This window comes from Prionailurus viverrinus, chromosome X (genome assembly GCF_022837055.1).
Source record: "Prionailurus viverrinus isolate Anna chromosome X, UM_Priviv_1.0, whole genome shotgun sequence".
NCBI lineage: Eukaryota > Metazoa > Chordata > Mammalia > Carnivora > Felidae > Prionailurus > Prionailurus viverrinus.
The window spans coordinates 30814533-30834036 of record NC_062579.1 but is presented as its reverse complement, the minus strand read 5'-3'; the positions used below and the strand labels follow the sequence as shown (position 1 = coordinate 30834036).

The 19504-nt window shown below is 48.1% G+C and overlaps 1 protein-coding gene across 2 annotated transcripts in view; it reads right to left on the bottom strand.

Moving 5' to 3' along the window:
- The window catches only part of TSPAN7 (tetraspanin 7), a 125539-nt gene that overhangs the window by 24484 nt on the left and 81551 nt on the right, over positions 1 to 19504 (bottom strand). The gene's annotated exons all lie outside the window — the stretch shown is intronic.

Here is a 19504-nt window from a genome sequence, read left to right as displayed (position 1 = left end):
GAAAAGAGCAGGGAGGAGAAGGGAGCGTGAAACTGTGAAGCTGGGAATCGACGCGGCGATGTGGCTTGGATGTGAAGACTCACGTTCCCGTGGGCAAGTGGCGCTTGCTGCAGGAGTCCCCGGAGCAGTGGGAAATGTGGGAGACGGGTGGCTCAAAGGCATCACAGTGTAAACACCCTTTTGTTTTGTACGATTCGACCTGTCCCTTACACAAACCCACAGGCAGTTTTCACATGAACTGGAAGTCAAGCTGATAATAAGAAACTTTGTCTTTAAAACTGTTTTGAAAAAAATGCATGCGGGGCGCCTGGGTGGCTCAGCTGGTTAAGCGTCCAACCTCGGCTCAGGTCACGATCTCACGGTTCGTGAGTTCGAGCCCCACATCTGGCTCTCTGCTGTCCACATGGAGCCCGCTTTGGATCATCTGCCCCCCCTCTGTCTCTGCCCCTCCCCTGTCCTCTCTCAAAATAAGTAAATAAACTTGTAAAAAAATTAAAGAGAATTAAAACTGCATGCCAATGCAGGTGTGAGAGCCCTCCCCGGGAGAGCCGCTGCCCAGTGCCGAGCCACCCTCTTCAATAGCATGTGTGGCTTTCGTGCGATTTTTAAAAATTAACTAATTAATTTAAAGTAGGCTTCATGTCCAATGTGGGACTTGAACTCATGACCCTGAGATCAAGAGTTACACACTCTACAGACTGAGCTAGCCAGGTTCCTCTGGATATGGTACGTTTTGAGGACATTTCGCATGATGTTATAAGGAGCAAGATGATTTTCTTTCACTATTATAGCAAAGATCTCTACAAAAGCAAAACATTCAAAATACTTTTGAATTCCTATGGATACACTTCCTTATTTACAGTGCTTTAGTCAATACAAAACAACAGAAGCATCTGAGTAGTTCCTGGAATTAGCTGTAATGCGATTTGGCAAATCCCGCTGATTGGTCCAAAGGAAATCCCCACAGCATGTCTAAACTGCAGAACCTTGCATCAATCGGGCCCTTACTTCAGGGGGTAGACTTGGGGCTACATGCTATGCCTTACTCTCCCTCCCCTGCAGGCCACACAACCCAGCAGCATCAGTGGCTAAAGCCAGCACTTGACTTTCTGTCTCTATCTCCCCAGCTGGTCTCTCCTTCAGTTTCCCAGTAGCTTAGCAGCTCATTCAAACTGACATCCCTCTAACGGCCACCTCTTCTGACACCGCATGAAGCTTGAGAGAAGCCCGGGTGTCCAGGGAGAGCCTTCCCCAGTTTTGTCCCACCCTATCGCCTAATGTCCTATACCAAATGCCTCTGCTTCCTGTCCCGCCTGGCCATCCCAGCGAGGGGGCGTGATGAGATGAGAAACGGGAGCAAAGCCGTATGATACAAACCAATACCCACCATGCCAAGGTTTCCCCTGTCAATCAACACACTGTCCCAAATACATGCTACACAAGGAGCCAGGTGGCAGGGCCAGTGAAGATGCCTGGGCCTCTCTCCTGTACACTCTGAAAACTCCTTCTGCAGTCTGGATCCACCAAGCTCCACCATCAGACTGCTTCTCTTCTATTTGGTGGAAGGGATGAGTGGAAAAAGCAAGAGGTTGGTGATATTCCCCCACCCCCACCACGATTGCCTTCTACTCTGTAGAACCATCACTGTGAAAAGACCGAATTAGAAGCTTTAAATCAGAAAAAGATCGAGGGACTAGTGCTAGTTTTATAAGGGAAAGGTGAATAAATGTGATGCAGTCTTGAGGAGAAAGCATTTGACACTAATATTTAGGCGAAGGTGGCCCAGTGCAGGTCTACTGCCTTTGAAAAGTGCCAATAGGGGCCTCGGGGAGTTCAGAAAACCAAGAATGCAGACGCGGTCAAGAGTTTCAAGTCCTTTGCTGACACCTGGTGGCTGCTAAAGAAACTACCTCTCGTGAACAGCCTCTTCTGCCACATGGAAGCATAAAATGGAAACATAAAATGCTTTTTATCCACCAGAATCAAAATTGAACTCTCCGCTCATTAGGGGTAAGAATGCGGTGAACACTAGGGACGAAGGATAGTGCCTGAGCTTTTATCACTCAATGCTCAGCACAGCGCCAGGCACAGAGGAAACGCTAAATATTCATTGCCAAACACATAGATTTCATTTCTCTGGGTCTTAGAACCTCTTCTTCATAAGAGTCCTTTGAATGTCATATACTTACAAAGCTGCTCCATCGGGTGAATACTGTGAGGGGCCTTAAAATGGAATCAGAGAAAAACCTCTGCCTCTGCTTCCCACTCTACCGTTATCTGCCTAATGTTGTAGATGTCACAGCATAAATGTTCTGAACAGAACTAAAAACTCAGTTAAGCCAGTCGCTGTTCAGGCTGAATATAAGTCTCATCCACAGACTTGCTATTTCATGTGACTGCCTCCAAAGATTCAGTAACGCTTCAGACATGCACTGAGCAGCTCATTTCTACACACCTACTGCCAGTCGCTATTGGGGTGCGATGGCTTTAGTGACCAAACATGAGAGTCTGATAGCTTAGATTTCTGGGACCAGTCATTTCATCAAGTTCACTTACCATCATAACAAATAGTGAATGCAGTATATCAAAGTTAACAGAAATCTGGCTTTTAAGGCTAACGGTATCAACATTTCTATCCCTTTCCTCCTTTCAAAAAGTACTTTCTCAGAATGCAACCACTGCTTTTGTATAGGACACCTCTCTCACGTAAGGTGCAAAACCTATGATAACAACTTATGAAAATCTTCATAAAATGTAAATTACATTAAAATTAAAAGGCTATTTTTGCAGACCTCAGAGGTACCTCTTAAAGACTGCCAATGGACGCAAAGAAACACAACACTGTGGGCACCACATTGTATGGGAGAAAAGCCATCCAGTATCTTGAACTTGACCAGGTCAGTCACCCTCTAAGGAGCCCTTTCTCCACCCAGCACCTCTCTGGTAGGAATCTAAGAACAGCCCAGAGAGAAAAGACCTTCTCCAATGTTGCTCTTCTCACACTCAAAGATCCCTGAGCGACCAGCTCTGCGTCTGGAAGCCCGAGCCCCACATACGCAAGGTGTTTTGCACAAACAGGACCCGCCTCTGCAACCGCATCTCCCTCCTTAGTCTTTCCGCACTCTGTGTAGTTCCAGTAAAATGGAGCTGTTCTCCGTGTACTTCCTGTGCTTTACTGCTTCTCAAAGTTTGCTCGTGATGATCCCCTTACCTAGAATTCTTCCCCTTCCTATCACTACCTATCTACATCCTAAGCTCGTTCGGCATACTGTGCCCACGCCTCCCAGCCTCCTTACACAGAACTTATGCCATCGTCGTGCTGCGCCCTTTCCTCCTCCTGTGCACATCCAGGACTGTGACCTCCCTCGAGGGCAGGAGCTGTGTGTCTGCTGCACGGACGGATACACAGCCGATTGCGGATGTGAGGAGGGGAAAGAAGTTTCATGTTAGCCATCTCCCTGCCATACTCTCTGAATCTCTGCTAGGAACTCTCAGAAATGGTAAGAATGCCAATCCAGGCAGGTGCTGTGATCCGGGGAAATCATAATGCTAAGGGCAAAGAAGAAACGATGAGATGGACAAGGGAGAGAAGGTTGGGCTGCGGTGCGCCCTGCAGTGAGTAAAACCCTACTTGCTGGTGGCAGTGCTGGTGGACGAAAGTGCCAGGCTGTTGAAGGAAAAAACTACCGGCAAAGGGCTGAAGCTCCGTAACACACAATCTAGTGCTTTCTCTTTTTCCTACTATAATAATGCTTCTTACCAAGGAAAAGAAACATACAAAGACAAGTCAAATGCAAAAGTCTTTGTTGTCTGTGTCATTTTCCCCTTGGTTCTTGTCAGCACCCACCCACGCACACTCACCCCTGCGTTTACCTTTACAAGCACACGCGAGGCTCAGGGCTCACCAAAGCAATTCTGTGTCCGGGCACCTCAGACACCTGAACTTTCTGAGCCAATCATTGTGTCACTGCTTTAGCTTTCTCAAGGAATTTATGTTTCTTTCTCGGAAGACTCCATTAGCAAGGAGCCAACGGTGTGGCTTAAGAGGGGACAGATCAGAGCCTGGAGATCAGAGCCCACACAAGTGGCCTGGGGAAGGTACCGCCGGCTCCCATACACCCTCACGTCAACCACAAGCCAGGAGGGCAGGCCCAGCGCCTGCCGGCAGTAGCCAGGCTGAGGCTCGGTCTCATATCGTTCCTAGCATCCCGGGGTGGCTCGACATATTCTGTGTGCTTCCTGTACAGCTCAAGATATACAGATAGCGATGTACCCCCACTACTTCTAATTTAGGCTTGGCGATGAGGCCAAAAAACTTATAATGGTAGCAGTAGAAAAGGTAAATCAGAACTAGGAAATGTGATGGCTCACATTACCTTAAAATTACATTGAAAGGATACCACGGGTAGGTTTGCCAGTATATCACGGGGTGTCCAAAACGCTCTGGAAGAGACTTACTGAGGTTTGGTTTCATCCTAAAGTGGATACTGGGGTAGCAGTGGCAGAGATCAGCACGGTCCTTTGCTCCCGCCAGGTCAACACAGCTAATGCAGGGAAGTCTCTCAATTGTCCCTGCAGCGTCCTGATCCTCAGAGAGGAGCCAGAGACACAGCGCTTCTATGTTTCTCACGCGCCCACAGGCATTGAACTTGGGCCCGCTGCCTCTTCTGCACACAGACCACAGCCCTCTGACTAAGCGGCAGCAGCAGCAGCAGCAGCTCCTGTCTTACCATGAAAGGCTATGCCTGGTATGGGTCTGATGGTGCAAAGTCCCTGTATTTTTTCTTTCTTTAACTGTATGAGATGCTAAATACACGCTTGTGTCACCGTTGGAATAATGTGTATCTGTTCTTGTAGGTGGGGCTCATGAACCCACGTGTTATGGAATTAAAGACAATGAAAAATTGACTTACAGAAGCACAAGCTCTCTCGAAGACACCCCATCCTTCAACAAAAATTTTTTTAATGTTTACTTATTTTTGAGAGAGAGAGAGAGAGAGAGAGAGAGAGAGAGATGGAGGGAGGGGCAGAGAGAGGGAGACACAGAATTCGAAGCAGGCTCCAGGCTCTGAGCTGGCAGCACACAGCCCGATGGCAGGGCTCCATTCCATGAACCGTGAGATCATGACCTGAGCCAAAGTTGGACCGACTTTGTTAACCGACTGAGCCACGCAGGCGCCCTGAAGACACCCCATCCTAAGAAGCCAAATGGGATACAAAGCACAGGAACTAAAGCCAGCCTAAAGAAACACACAGGAGAAGTTGTGGGCCGAAATCTCAGCTAGATAGCATTTTAGGTGAAAGCCAAGGTTCACTCATCCTAGGGGTCTATAGGTTAGTTCACCCCTGGCGACTCTGTGCAGAGCAGAGGCATTGTCAAATGTTCTTCCCCCACTCCAGACGATTCTATACCTCAGAAAAACTATATGGCACAGAAACTCCATACATACAGTAATGACAATAAATACAACTAAGTAATAATTAAAACAGTGATTAAATCCTGAAAATAGAGGGTCCTCAGGAGTTAGGTTTTCAGAAGGAACCAGCAAACTGTGCTTTCTGCCCATTCTTCCTTGAAGCGTGATGCTGAGGAGGCTGCGGGGGAGGGCATCTCTGCACGGCTTGGAAGGTGTTCTGACCTGATTTTGTGCATGTGGATAAAACACACAGGAAGGCAGACAAATCAGCAGTTTCCACCACGTCGTGGTTTTCTCTTTAAACTTGAAGTAGTAAGGGTGCGGATCCATCACATTTACAACTTAAGATTGTATAACACGGTATTTTTAAAAACACTGTTTTGGACCAGGAGGTGGAATTTATTGGGGTTTTCCAGGGGGCTGGAGAGCCCTGTCCAGATGAGGGGCCGCAGGGGAGCCGGTATGTTTAAAAGGCAGGTGAAGGAAAGAGCTGTGGGCTGGGAGTCAGGATACCAGGGCTGGGGCCGCCGTTTGTCACAAGTCAGCTGTGTGACTTTGGGCAGTTCACCTAACCTTCCTGGGCCTCCGTCCCCTCTTCAGTAAGATCAGGAGGTGGAGAGGCCTGATGTCCAGGGCTTCCCTGCAGCTCTAATGTTGTGATGCACCAAATCAGAATCTCCACGTCGTTGTGCTTATTCACTCTGAAATCTATTTAGGGACGTGCCCATTGGGCAAAGGAACACAAGAGAGTTTATTAGGTCCCCCCGTGACTGACAAACCGTCAGCAGTGGGAGTAGGAAAGTCGGCTCATCTGTGGACTCCACGCCTACTGTTCCGCCAGCTCTCCGAGGTGACAACTGGTTGCCGGGGAAGACAAGGAAAGAAAAAGCTGCCCAGGGGGTCATGCATCGCAGTTTTAAAGAGACGCTCAAAAATGTATAAGGGTCACTAGCATGACAACAAGCCTTACTTTTTATATGAAGATGCCCGTGTCATCCTGAGAGCAGTGAAGACATATGCTCTGAGCTGCTCCTCTCTCAGCGAGTATGTCAGCCAATTTTGCTCCCTGGCTTTTGTGGCTACAGTATATGTGGAAGAGAGCACACATTATACAACTTACGTAATGGGGAGATTAGTGCGATCATTAAAAGCGGATGGGGAAGTTTGAGGAAAGGGAGAGAACTGAGATGATCTTAAACACGGGTTTGTTAAACCTGGGTTTGAGAACCAATAGGAAACTCAGAGACCATCCGGTCCTGGCCCTGTTTTCTACTGGATTTGAGGTGACCAAAGGCCCCGCAGGGAATATTCAGAAGGCACCCGTGGATGTGCGACTGCAGTCTGGGAGAGAGTCGCAGAGGCAAGTCAGGGCTGAGGCCGGAAGTGACAGCTGAGGGACCGTTGTGTCTTAGGAAACAGAAGCAGAGGATGGTGGGAAGGACGCCATCACTAGAATGTGGGGAACTGGTGCCGGAATTTGGGGAAGACGGAGGAGATGCAGAACCGAATGGACAAGTCTGTGAAGGGGGCTTCCAACAGGAGAAGTGGGAGACTCGAAGAAAGGGACTTCTTCCTTCTCTAAACACTTCTGGGAAACAAAAGGACAGCACAGTTCATGGGCCCCGAGTACGCCAATGGGCATGGTAGTCTTTTGTATACCCGGTAAAGCCCACTACAATTGCATTTTATATTTCAATATTGTGTCGTCCTGTAGCCGATTCCTAGAATTCAAATTCCAGGAGTTAGGTCACGAGCGCACAGTGACTTGTCACAAACTCTGGCTTCTGCTTGGATCTTGTCACTGAGCAGCCAGGGTCTGATGCGCACACTGTCTAAAGGATTCTACATAGATGCTTCGGAAAATATGAAAAGGGCTTTGAACAGCCCTATGAAAAGTCAGGAATTCCAGCTCTGGCTGTGGGCTCACCACAGGCCTTTCTTCACTTACGCTTACGTAGTGAAGCGGCTGATCGTGTCATAGGAAACAGCTCCAGGAATGCTTTAATTCCATCAAACAATGCTTCCTGTCCTCCCGGAGGCCTTAAATATGCAACCACCAGCTCCGGCCCGCCGCAGATCTGTGCCTTCCTTCTTTCTCTGTGAAATGACGGGACTGGCCTCAGGAACACCTACAGGAGCCCTTCCAGTACGAAAGTTTTACGTGCTTCTTTGAGGTGCCCAGAGCAGGCCCCTCAGAGGGGCCAAGAGCAGGCCCCGCCACTAGCTAGGGTGCAGACCACACTCGTCAACAGCGTTCACCCGGGGCCTGTGCTGTCCGAGTTTTGTACTCAGCCTGCGGGAGTCTAGCTGGGGAGGGGCCCTCAAGCAGGTGGCTGGCTGGAGACTGGACAATCTCTAATGTCCTAGGGGCCCAGGAAGCGGTGGAAATGGATCACTGTTGGCAGTCCTTCCTGAATTAAAAACTGGGTCCGGACGTGGTGGAGACATGGTGGAGGTAGGCCGACCACAGGAAGTCAAGGTGACACAGCTGCTAAAATCATAGTAAAGACCACTTCACTCACACAGCCTTTTACTACTTCAATTACTAGACCCCTTTTGAATTAGCCCAACCGGTTCCACCTTATATTAATTCCACTATTCAACAAAGGGTCATAGGAAATGTCCCAACATGTTATTAGGGACCCTGTATACCCTACTAGGAAATGAGAAAGAATGGGCAGCCTAAAAGGTTCTGGACTTCAGGTCTGCTCCCTCTCAAACAACAAACAAATAAACAACCAAACCAGAACAAAACAAAAAACAAATCCACAAAGGAAGGCCCCAGAAGCCAAAAAGAATTTCGCTTCATGCTTATTAGCACGTTGAGAAACGTTCCGTTGTATCAGGGAGAAATTTTAAGGGCAGCTTATTCTGAGCTTCTTGGCATTTTTTTCCCCCGTTGGTAAGTATTGTCGAGTTCTCCCTGAAAGTGGTGACCACTGGACTCGGGTGTTTGATTTACGCCAACAGGGAGTGTCCTCCTCCAACTTCAAGCCTCTAGGAGCATGTAAGAGAAGCGAGTGAACAAAGCAGAGGTTAAGTCTGTCTGGGCGTAGCTCATACCTCTGGTTGCACGGATGACCCAGATATATAAATAGATGGCATATAGGTGAGTGCCTATTAAGAATTGGGGCAGTGAAGCCACTTAGGAGGAGATTTGTGTACTTAGGAATCAGGAGCAGCTGCAGTGGCTAAAGTGACAGAAGCTTAATGTCTGGGGGATTCCCTCTGTGCCACACCCCCTCCACAGAACCCCCAAGTTGATCTCGCTCAGATTTAAAATCTGTTGGCCCGGTTGACACACACACACACACACACACACACACACACACACACACACAGAGGCAGGTGAGCACCAGGGACACCAACAAACAGCCTTAGTGTCATGAGCAGGTGGCTGAGCAACCGCAGAAGTGCTGTGCTTCCTTTCCTCAGGTGACCTATGAGCGGACCAGTGCTGTGAAAAGATGGATCAAATTCTACACTAATAAGAAGAGGTATTAAAAAAAAAAAAAGAGGGGCTCCTGGGTGGCGCAGTCGGTTAAGCATCCGACTTCAGCCAGGTCACGATCTCGCGGTCCGTGAGTTCGAGTGAGTTCGAGCCCCGTGTCGGGCTCTGGGCTGATGGCTCAGAGCCTGGAGCCTGTTTCCGATTCTGTGTCTCCCTCTCTCTCTGCCCCTCCCCCGTTTATGCTCTCTCTCTGTCCCAAAAAAATAAATAAAAATATTGAAAAAAAAATTAAAAAAAAAAAAGATCATGTCAGTGTAAGCTTACAAACAAGAGCTATATTATTAATACCCATTGACAGAAAGTTTCTGCTGACTGCACATTTATCCCATCTTGTGTTGTTAATTGTGTATATATTATGATTTGCAGAGTCTTGTGGGAGGAAATAAGGTCGGTTACCTCCTCTGTACCCACCAGAGCCTCACCCACACACAACCTGGGTCTGATCTTACAAGACAACAGGTCGTTCAGACATTCTGTCCTAATGCCCATTTAATAGAATTGCTGCTTGTCTGAGGATGATTCCCATTGTTTTTTTAATTTGAAAGCCAGTCACTGTGCCCACAGTGAACACCCAGCGGGAGATCAATAAATGCGGACTGAACCTTGTGGTGATCTCGTCTTCAAATTGAGCTCCCTTCCAGTGGCCATGTCCTTGGGAGTTGCTGGGTGGGAACGAATGTGGATAAACTACTCCTATCAGCAACTCCATACGTATGACTCTAAATGCCAATCTGTGGCTGAACAGCACAGGTCTCCCTCATGATTATGTTGTTGAACAGGTTTTGCTTTCCTGGAGTTCCATTATGCGCAAAAGGGAAAATTTTCTTTGCAAAATTTTTACATATCATCTTCAAAATACCAAAAAACCCCCAACAATCCTACATGTATATATACACATCTAAAGCAAACAAGAAGCGAGAATGTAGACAGCAAGGCAATCCCTGAAGGCCTGTGCTCGATCTGGCTTTGTGTTAATGGGGGCTGAGGGGCTAGGCGAGCTCCTGCCTCTTTTCAGATGAACTTGGCACTGATGAGACGTAATGCCAGAAGAGGGCCCATTTTTAAATGAGTAGAACCACCTGTTCAATAACAAGATTCTTATGCAAATGGTAAGGTGGTGGTGGTCTTTCGGTGGTCCGAACTTTCCCCTGAGATGATTCAAGGGAAGACAAAAACTCATCTCTATTAGTGACTTATTTAACCTTCCTCTCAATACTCAAATATCCACATCGCATGCATATGTGACACTGCCACCAAATAAGAGACATGGGCACTATTCAGATGTCTGATATTGACAGGGTATCACAGGAATTAACTTTAGGTAACACATGTTCTTGGCAAAAAAAGAAAAATAATTCAGTCATTCCAGAAATGCACAAAGAGGATACTTTGCCATGTCTACCACTGCCACTTGGGCCCAGCCACCATCCCTGGCATCTCTCCTTGTCTCTACCCTTGCCCTTTGCTCAAAACCTTCCACACATCCCACTTTGCAGAGCGGGAGCCGGTGCACCCCTCCCTGGTTCCTCTGATGGGACCTCCAGTGGCTCCCTCCGTGCTTACTCGGCTCCAGCCCTCCTGGGCCTTTTTGCTCCTCCAGAATACTCTTGGCCTGCTTCCTGCCTCAGGGACTTTGCACTTGCTCTTTCCTCTGCCTGGACTTCAGAGATCTCTCATTTCTGAGTGAGAACGAGCCCTTCCCCTCATGACACGATTTAAAACTAGAACCCTGCCTCTCTGGCATTCCTTATGCCTTTTCATCCTTTATTTTTCTCCAGCACACTTACCATCTCCAAATGCTATTTGATTTACTCTCTTGGTCTGTCTCCCCAAACAAATTTAAGCTCCATGAGGGTGGGGAATTTTGCCTGTTTCACTGATGTATCCCCAAAGCCAAGACAAATGCCTCCCCATAGTAGGTGCTCGGTAAATATGTGTTAAGTGATTGACTACAAGATGACAGGCTGGTAGGCCAGTGTGAGCTTTGGAGGACAGAAGGACAGAAGACCTATGGTCACTGACATTGCACTAAAGAAACCAAATAGTGGACTTGACTCTCAGGGTCCAGGCAGCTTTACTCAGATAAAACCCCGTTCCTTGGCCAATTCGTTTCTGATCCAGCACACCGCTTCACAAACGTCTGCTTGTGACCACAAGGGGGACTAAATGAGAGAGCCCGGGCATGGCTAGGTCTGATCCACTAATGGAAATGTAATTCGAGGCTCTAACATCCTATAACTCCATGAGGTCAATAATTGATGGTTAGGAGTCAAGAGAATGAGCAGTGCTTATACCAGCACGCTTTGTCTCTCAAAAAATGTACAACAGTGAGGGGCGGTGGGGGGGGGGGGTGGCGGTTGGTGGAGGAGCTTACTGTGTGCCGGGCACGCTGCTAAGTGCTTTAATGCTCTGTCCAGCTCAATCTCGTAATAATCCTATAAACCTTGCCTGAGGTCATCCCCACTAAGTGGCAGAATAGGCACTCAAAGCCCTGGCCCGCAACCACTGCCTTCTCTTAACATCCTCTTAAGTAGCTGACCTGTGCCCCTAACTCCTCTGTAAGAAAAGCCCAGAAGCCAGTGTCATCCATGCTGGCAACAATGCCAGGTTGGTTCTCAACCCTGAGAATCTGGCGGCCAGAATTAAAAAAACAAAAAACAAAAAACAAAAAAAACCCTGCAGGCCTAGTCACTAACCGATTTATTTTAAAAGGCTATCCCATTATTTCTCCTCTCTCAAGCACGCAAATCTATAGAAACGAAAACACGTTCTGCTCCAAGCTACAGCTTGATACTTTAAACGAACCAGGATGGGGACTAAATATCCTGATGTGTATGCTGGGATGAGCCGGAAGTGTTAAATATCACACACTTCACACACAAATCTACGCGAGGACCGCCAATCTGAAGAATCAAAGATGCAAACAGAAAGCTGTAGCACGTTCTGGGACAAGTTTAGGAAACTAAAGTGTTCTGGGTTTTACCCTGGGGCGGGGGAGGGGGGAAACCCAAACACCAAGAAGCTGTGGCTGAAATATATATATGAGGGCAACCCACTCTGAGGCTGTGGAAGTCCGAGCCAGTGACTTTCAAAGTAGTGTGGACCCAAAGCGGTGGGCTGAGTTGCCAGCTGAGGCGGTTGGTGACGTATCTGCCTGCCCCACAGCCTGGAAGGGGGAGGTGACCCGTCCTTCACAAACCAAGAGCACGGACCGGAATCAGTCCCCTGTGTACATGCCTGTGATAAATGGCATGCTCCTTTCATGCTTCATCACATTTACTCTTGATCTCTGTTTTGCTGATGAAAAACAGGCTCTAAAAACCGAGGCTCTGAGAGGTTTGGCTACTTGCTCGGAGTCGCAGAGCTAAGAAGGGGTACAACCCAGAGTTAGACTGCTGTCTGTGCGACTGGAAGGCAGCTCCCCCCACCCTCACGACTCCCCGCATCCCGCGGCAGCGTGAGCAGAACCAGTGAGCTCCCAGGGCTGAGGTCCAGGAAGGGGAGTGATGTAGAGAGAAGCCCAGCTTTCTGTACACCCCCCAGGAGCTTCTTGAGGTGAATGGTGAGGAAAGCAGCATTCTGGACCAATCTCCACGCATTTTTAAAGCAGTTTCTAGTTGTCAGCATGCAGGAAACGTGGGGAAAGGCAGGGGTGTGAACAGATGGGCTCTACACACTGACCCTGCAAGCATCGGTCTTCTCCCTTCTCCTTTCCTGGCGCACGCCTGCCGTGTCCACTACTGGGCATGCGCCAACTTATGAATGGGGTCGTGCCCCAGAAGATTATTTATACATTACTTGTTTGGAGCTCTGAATGCATTTGTTTTGCAAGCAGTGTTAGATGTGGTGCCTGTGTTTCTAGGTCAGTCCTCAGAAGTCTATATTTAAGCCAGTATTGGGGAAAGTTATAGAGGAGCAGATTTTTGTCTCAATACAGGGAAGAACTTTCTAATAATAGGCATTGCCCAAAATGGAGTGGGTCGCCCTGGGAAGTGTGACAACAGAAGGTAAACAGCTTTCTGGGTACTCCCACAGAATCTCCAGAGGCAACCATGGGACAGAAGTCCTATGGATGGGAAGCCAGCAGGAAAGGCAGAATTGCCTGAAAAGTCATTCTGATCCTGACTATTGTCCCGGAAGCTTTGTGTGTTTCCCAGACAATTATCTCCCTGGATTTTCATACATGAATGAATAGGAGCGTTAGCAACACAGGCACCAGGGAAACCATTTTCCCAGACTCCAAGTTGTATTTTCTTTTGATCTCCAAAGAAGAAGTGATAGGTCACATAATTTTGTCACATGAAGACCAACAGAAATACCTGTTCGGTGTAATGAGGTTGCAACGAAAACGAGCTGGGTTCTTTAAAGGGGGATACGGCACTTGAAAGAGCTCTTGCTTTATTATCACAATGCCTTTATTTTCCCTAGGCAAACACACGCTCAACCTTTTCTCACCTAGAGTCAAACATCCTGGCTCACTTTAAGAATCAGTGAAGCTGGGGAGCCTGGGTGGTGCAGTCGGTTAAGCGTCCGACTTCAGCCAGGTCACGATCTCGCGGTCCGGGAGTTCGAGCCCCTCGTCGGGCTCTGGGCTGATGGCTCAGAGCCTGGAGCCTGTTTCCGATTCTGTGTCTCCCTCTCTCTCTGCCCCTCCCCCGTTCATGCTCTGTCTCTCTCTGTCCCAAAAATAAATAAATGTTGAAAAAAAAAAAAGAATCAGTGAAGCTGGTTAAAGATAAATTCATAAAACCTGTACAGGCAACCTTCCCACCTTTCACATATAGACAAAGATTCTGTCAAAAACCTGACAGACGTTGGAAGCAAAAAAAAGAAAGTATCTAAGAAGGTGCTATTAGTAAATGGTGCATTGCACCAGAAATCTATTCCCTATAAAACGGGTGCGTAGCTCCTTGGAAAAGCTATGTAATTAGCTCTTGGTCCTGGTGATGGGGGCAAACACAGCTCCACTTTTTACCCCTGACATGACACAGCTGCCCCTGGCAAGCTCGCTCCTGCGTGGCACCTGCTGGTTTCCACGTGCCCGGCCCTCCTGCCCCACGGCCGCCCAGCCAGGTCGTGCCTGCCTTTCCAAGCCTAACTGCGATGCCCTTTGCACCGAGAGGCCTTTCCCGACACTCCAAGACAGTAATCACTTCGTCCTCCTGTGAACGTGCTTAGGATTTTCCACAGATCTCTTGTGACTGGCATTTTACCCGGTGTTCTAGGCCTTTGTGAACACCTTACCGCATCCCCGTAACCCACTCCCCACAAACAGAGGAGTCCCTCCTGGCGCTGTGTTATTAACTATGTACATCCTGTGACACCTTGCGCTTGGTTTTGCCAACTATGTGTGATCACAAAGAGTCCTTTTGTAGCAAACAGGTCTCATCTAGGACACGTCAACGGGCACCTCCACTTTGCACCCTCAGGTTGCGGAGAGGGCATGGGATGGAGAGGTGGGACGGGGACCCGACAGGCAGAAAAGGACTGGAGAGACACCAACAGTCGAGTGTGGCAGTGGCATTCCAGGCTGCTGCACTGCTTCCATTGTGCTTAGAAACAAACAGGACTGCTGTGGTCTGAAGCAAATTAGCACTTCAGAAAAGGACAACTTGGTAATTGGGTCCCCCCAACTCAGAAGCCACAGACGAAAGCCCCTCCTCCCCAGAAAGTCACCATCAGCAACTTATTTTAGAAAGCTAGGCTTTTCAGCAAGCAGCAGCAATCCTTCCCCACTGACAGGCAGCGTGTGCTGAAAGTGACCCGCCTGCTGACTGCTCCTTAAGGGACATTTGAGGGGCCAGAACTGCTGAGACCTCCCTGTACTGCACACAAGCTAATGACCAAGGACACGCTTTCCTGGCATGGGGGAAGGCACTGGATCTTACCATATGTTTGCCCCCAGAGCCAACAGCCATCCAAAGTCGTGGTATGCACTGCGAGTGACTATGACCATGGGACTGCCCCCTGAAATCAGTAGGTATTGTTATTTTTGCTAAATTATTCTTCCAACTCATTTGCCTTGTGTTGTTCAATCAGAATGTATTGTGAACGACAGGCTGGTGTGGCTACAGGGAAAAGCCATGCAAGCCACCTTGAGCAAAAGGGGGGTTTCTGGAAGGCTGCAAGCATCGTAAGGGGCAGCACAAGCAGCCGGTAACTCCAAGGACGGGAGCCAGGAGAGCTACCTTTTCCCACCCCCCCCCCCCCCAGCAAGGGCTCTGGGAAGTGCCTCTCTTGCACGCCTACCACATTTCTCTCCTTCTTGGGGAACTAGCTCTCTCTACCCAGTGACAAGAGCCTCCCATTAGAGCACCTCCTGATTCAAACATCCAACCGAGACTGAGAAGCAGCCCTGGATACTGATTTCCAACTGGTGGAGGACAGAATCTGAGGGGCCGACCTCAGGTCAGGTGACCTCTCTGATGCAATCAGCTGTGACGGGGACAGGACCATGTCCCCATGCCCCATCTTATCAGCAGGAGCTAGGAGAACAGACGCTCAGAAAAAGCTGGGAGCAGGGCAACCCACTGATTCCCATGCCTGCCACTGAGACACTTGGCCATCCCTCCCCTCGGGAACAAGGGAGAGACTGTGAGGCAGTCTACATCTGTACCCTCGTTTATTAAAAAAAATTTTTTTTCATGTTTATTTATTTATTCTGGGGTGTAGAAAGCGTGTGAGAGGGGGAGGAGCAGAGAGAGAGGGAGACAGAGAATGCCAAGCAGGCTCTGTGCTATCAGAGCAGAGGCCAAGATGGGGCTCGAACCCACAAACCGTGGGATCATTTGACCTGAGCCAAAATCCAGAGTCAGACGCTCAACTGACTGAGCCACCCAGGTGCCCCATCAGCCTCATTTAAACACTCTAATCTATGCAGCACCAGGAGACACCAATGGAAGACCAAATCACTGCCTCTTGAGAGAGTCCTGTGACCAGCACAACCCTTTATCCAGGAGAGGTCCTGGGGAGACCCCACTTGAGGAGCCAGAACCATCTTACATGAGGAAGCCCTGGGCACCCAGTTGGGGTGCCCTGGGAGTGCGTGCAGCGCTGGCAATTACTGGGGGGCCAGATAATTCCCTCATCTCCTCCCCCAAACACGGCTCAGGCCCCTGACCATATGCGAGGCTCGATGCCAAGTAACCTCAAGTGAAGACACGATCATCAGGGAATCTGGCCGCTGCAGTACTCGCTCTACTCTTCGAAGGACCATTCGAAGTAGTTCTCTCTTAAAACCCAATGGGGTTGGCTGGATCCTTTGAACACCCTCACGCCTACACTGAGCGTCGGCCAAATCTGGTTGAATACCATCCCTCTTCTGACTTGCCAGCTCAGCCGATGGTGGCTTCCAGTACCGCAGCAGGGACTCCACCAACTCGAGAATGAGGGCTTGGTTGTTGGGAGAGAAATGGGAAAATATGGAGAGTACCATGTCGGAAGAGCTGTCACGCTGTGTCAATCTGTTAACATATTCATTTGGGGAAAAGAAAGAGCCTGAGGCTCAAACACATATGAAACTAACACCTTCCACAATGCTAGAGGATAGTAATAAAAATTTTTTTTAAGTAAATCATATAGTAAATAAAAAAAGCAAGTGAGTTTGGGATCGCATCAGGGTCCCTCCTTAAACGACGGGAATAACATAATATTGGCATGTGTTGATCCTTGACTCATTTAAATTGCAAAAACTGAAACTAACCTAGTGTGATAGAAATCATAAGAGTAGCTATTCCCTGGAGAGGATGAGACAGACAGGAAGATCGGGAGGGGTAACAGAGATGATGCTCATCTTCATGGAGGTGTGTTTTCAGGGACAATCTCAAAACACAAGCAGAGAAGAAAGAATGAAGGAAAGTTATTATATAACCATGAGAAACGGCAGGAGGAAGAAAATGGTGCCTGAATTTTAGGTAACAAGTAAGATTAAAATATCATCACATCTATAATGTGCTCTACAGTTTATAAAGTATTTTCATTCATAGAACTCCACTGAATACTTGTAAGAACCCCATTAGGGTCACATGATCAGCATGCCGCCTTGCAAGATGAAGCAGCAGGTTCAGAGAAAATTAAGTGTTAACCGAAGTCCCACAGTCTGTAAGTGACCGAGACAGGATTAAACCCACAGCCTTGACTCACAGGCCAAGTCCTTTTGACTATACCACGCCATGAACTTTTGTCAGTTAGCGTTCCTTGGTTTAATTCATTTTATTTTGTGTATCCGACTTATGCCTGGCCTGGTACTCTAAACTGTGAAGTTCCCCTGAAAAATGAGTTCATTAACAACATCATCCAAGTGTACAGGACTCAGAGTAGACAACCTGCCACAGGGCACAGGGCCCCATGCCTGTCTAACATCCAGTGTCTAGGGCTCTTTGGTAATCAAACGCTGAGGGTAAAGAGCGAAAATCAAAGAGTTAAAATAAAACCAAGCAATCAATACTGCTACAATTATGTGACTATGCAGACTGTGGTTTTTCCATCTGTCTCACACTTTGCAGGTGTTCGTCTTGTCATCTTTTTTTTTTAATGTTCATTTATTTATTTTGAGAGAGAGAGAGAGAGAGAGAGAGAGAGAGAGAGAGAGAGAGACAGAGAAAGCGAGCAAGCGCAAGCAGGGCAGAGGCAAAGAGAGAAAGGGAGACAGAGTATCCCAAGCAGGCTCCATGCTATCAGCACGGCCCCCGATGCAGGGCTCAAACTCAAGAACCATGAGATCGTGACCTGAGTCGAGATCAAGAGTCAGACACTTAACCGACTGAGCCACCCAGACGCCCCTGTCTTGTCATCTTGATAGCACACAACCGGCGAGGGTAGGAACTGAGCCATCGTGTTTTATATTTCCAGGACCACCCGCTATGGTGCCCCACTTACAGCATCAACTCAAGAAATGCTTGTTTTGTCAATCCAGTTGGTACCTTCTAGAAGTTAATATGTGTTTAGTGTTAAACACAGAATCCGGTGACACAAAATTCTGTATTGCAAAAACGTATTTCAGTAAAATTCAGGACAGATTTACTGTGATGGTTTATGTATTAATTGTATGTGTTCTCAACCCTTAATCCAAGCAGGGGAATAATTTACAGAATTTAACTAAAGGGCTCGGACTAGCAAAACTGACCTGCTGGCAATTTCTGTGTTAGAGTAGAGCAGTGAGGATACTTCTTTTCTTTTTTAACGTTTACATTTCTGAGTGGGCGTAATTAGAAGATAATCTATAGCCAGCCCTTTCCAAACTTTGACGTCTACCTTCGACCCTAGGGCACCCTTAATTCTCCCCCCAGGTCAGAACAGTTTTCAGGTTGAGTTATCTTCGAGATACACATCAGTGCTGCTCTTTGTAAGTGGAGCACAGGGGAGCGCAAGCCCTGACCTCAGTGAAGGACCACGCGCTGAGACAATGTGCTCTCCCACGGCTTTCTCTGGCAATCTGAAGGTACGAGTATCCCAGAAGTCAAGGTGGAAGCGATGAAGTTGCATGCTTCTCAGAGGCAGAACCTGAACAACTGAATGACACCCAAACGCATTGTAACACAACTTTTTTCTTTTTTTAATTTAGAGGCCTTTCAATTCACACGAATGTATACAATTATAGCATATACATCGCTCGAGCTTCTTACTTTTAAACTTACACCCCTTTTGGACAGCACAGAAAAGCTCATGCCCTCTTTTAAGATCATGTGGGATTTTGGGGCGCCTGGGTGGCACAGTCAGTTAAGCGTCCGACCCTTGATCTTGGCTCGGGTCATGATCTCACAGTTCATGAAACTGAGCCTCGCATGGGGTTCTGCGCTGACAGTGAGGCGCCTGCTTGAGATTCTCTCTCTCTCTCTTTTTCTCTGCCCCTCCCTGTCCCTCCCTTCCTCTCTCTCTCTCTCTCTCAAAAATAAATAAACATTGCTAAAAAGATTATGTGGAATTTCAAATATTCTTTCACGCAGTGATCACTGTGAACATGCTTTCTCCAACTGCACCCGCCTCTCTCATCTTGCGTCTGACACCTCCTGTTGAGAAACCCTGTGTCACATGCACCCAGCCCTCCCAGTATGCTACTCTGTTGCACTGCCACCCTCAGGGAGACAGCAAAAACAAATGCCATGTCCACAAATTCCCAGAGCTATATATGTTAATTTGTAGGAGCCAAATTGCCCAACACCTTTTACTACTCAAAGCCATGGCCCCATCCCACTTGGCCCCCAAACCTTGCAGCTTTTCCTGTCTCTAGTGAACATGGAATACAAATGATCTTAGAGCAAAACTTCTGCAGTCCTGTGTCTGTACTCTTTACGAGAAGACTCTTCCCCAAAGTGTTTTTTTTTTATTTTTTTAAACATTTATTTTTGAGAGAGAGTGAGAGCACGCGCACGAGTGCGCAAGCAGGGGAGGGGTAGAGAGAGAGAGGGAGACACAGAATCCGAAGCAGGCTCCTGGCTCTGAGCTATCAGCACAGAGCCTGATGCGGGGCTCGAACCCACGAACCATGAGATTATGATCTGAGCCGAAGTCCGACGCTCAACCGACTGAACCACCCAGGCACCCCTTCCCCAGAGTTCTAATGTCTTGACAGGCTTCA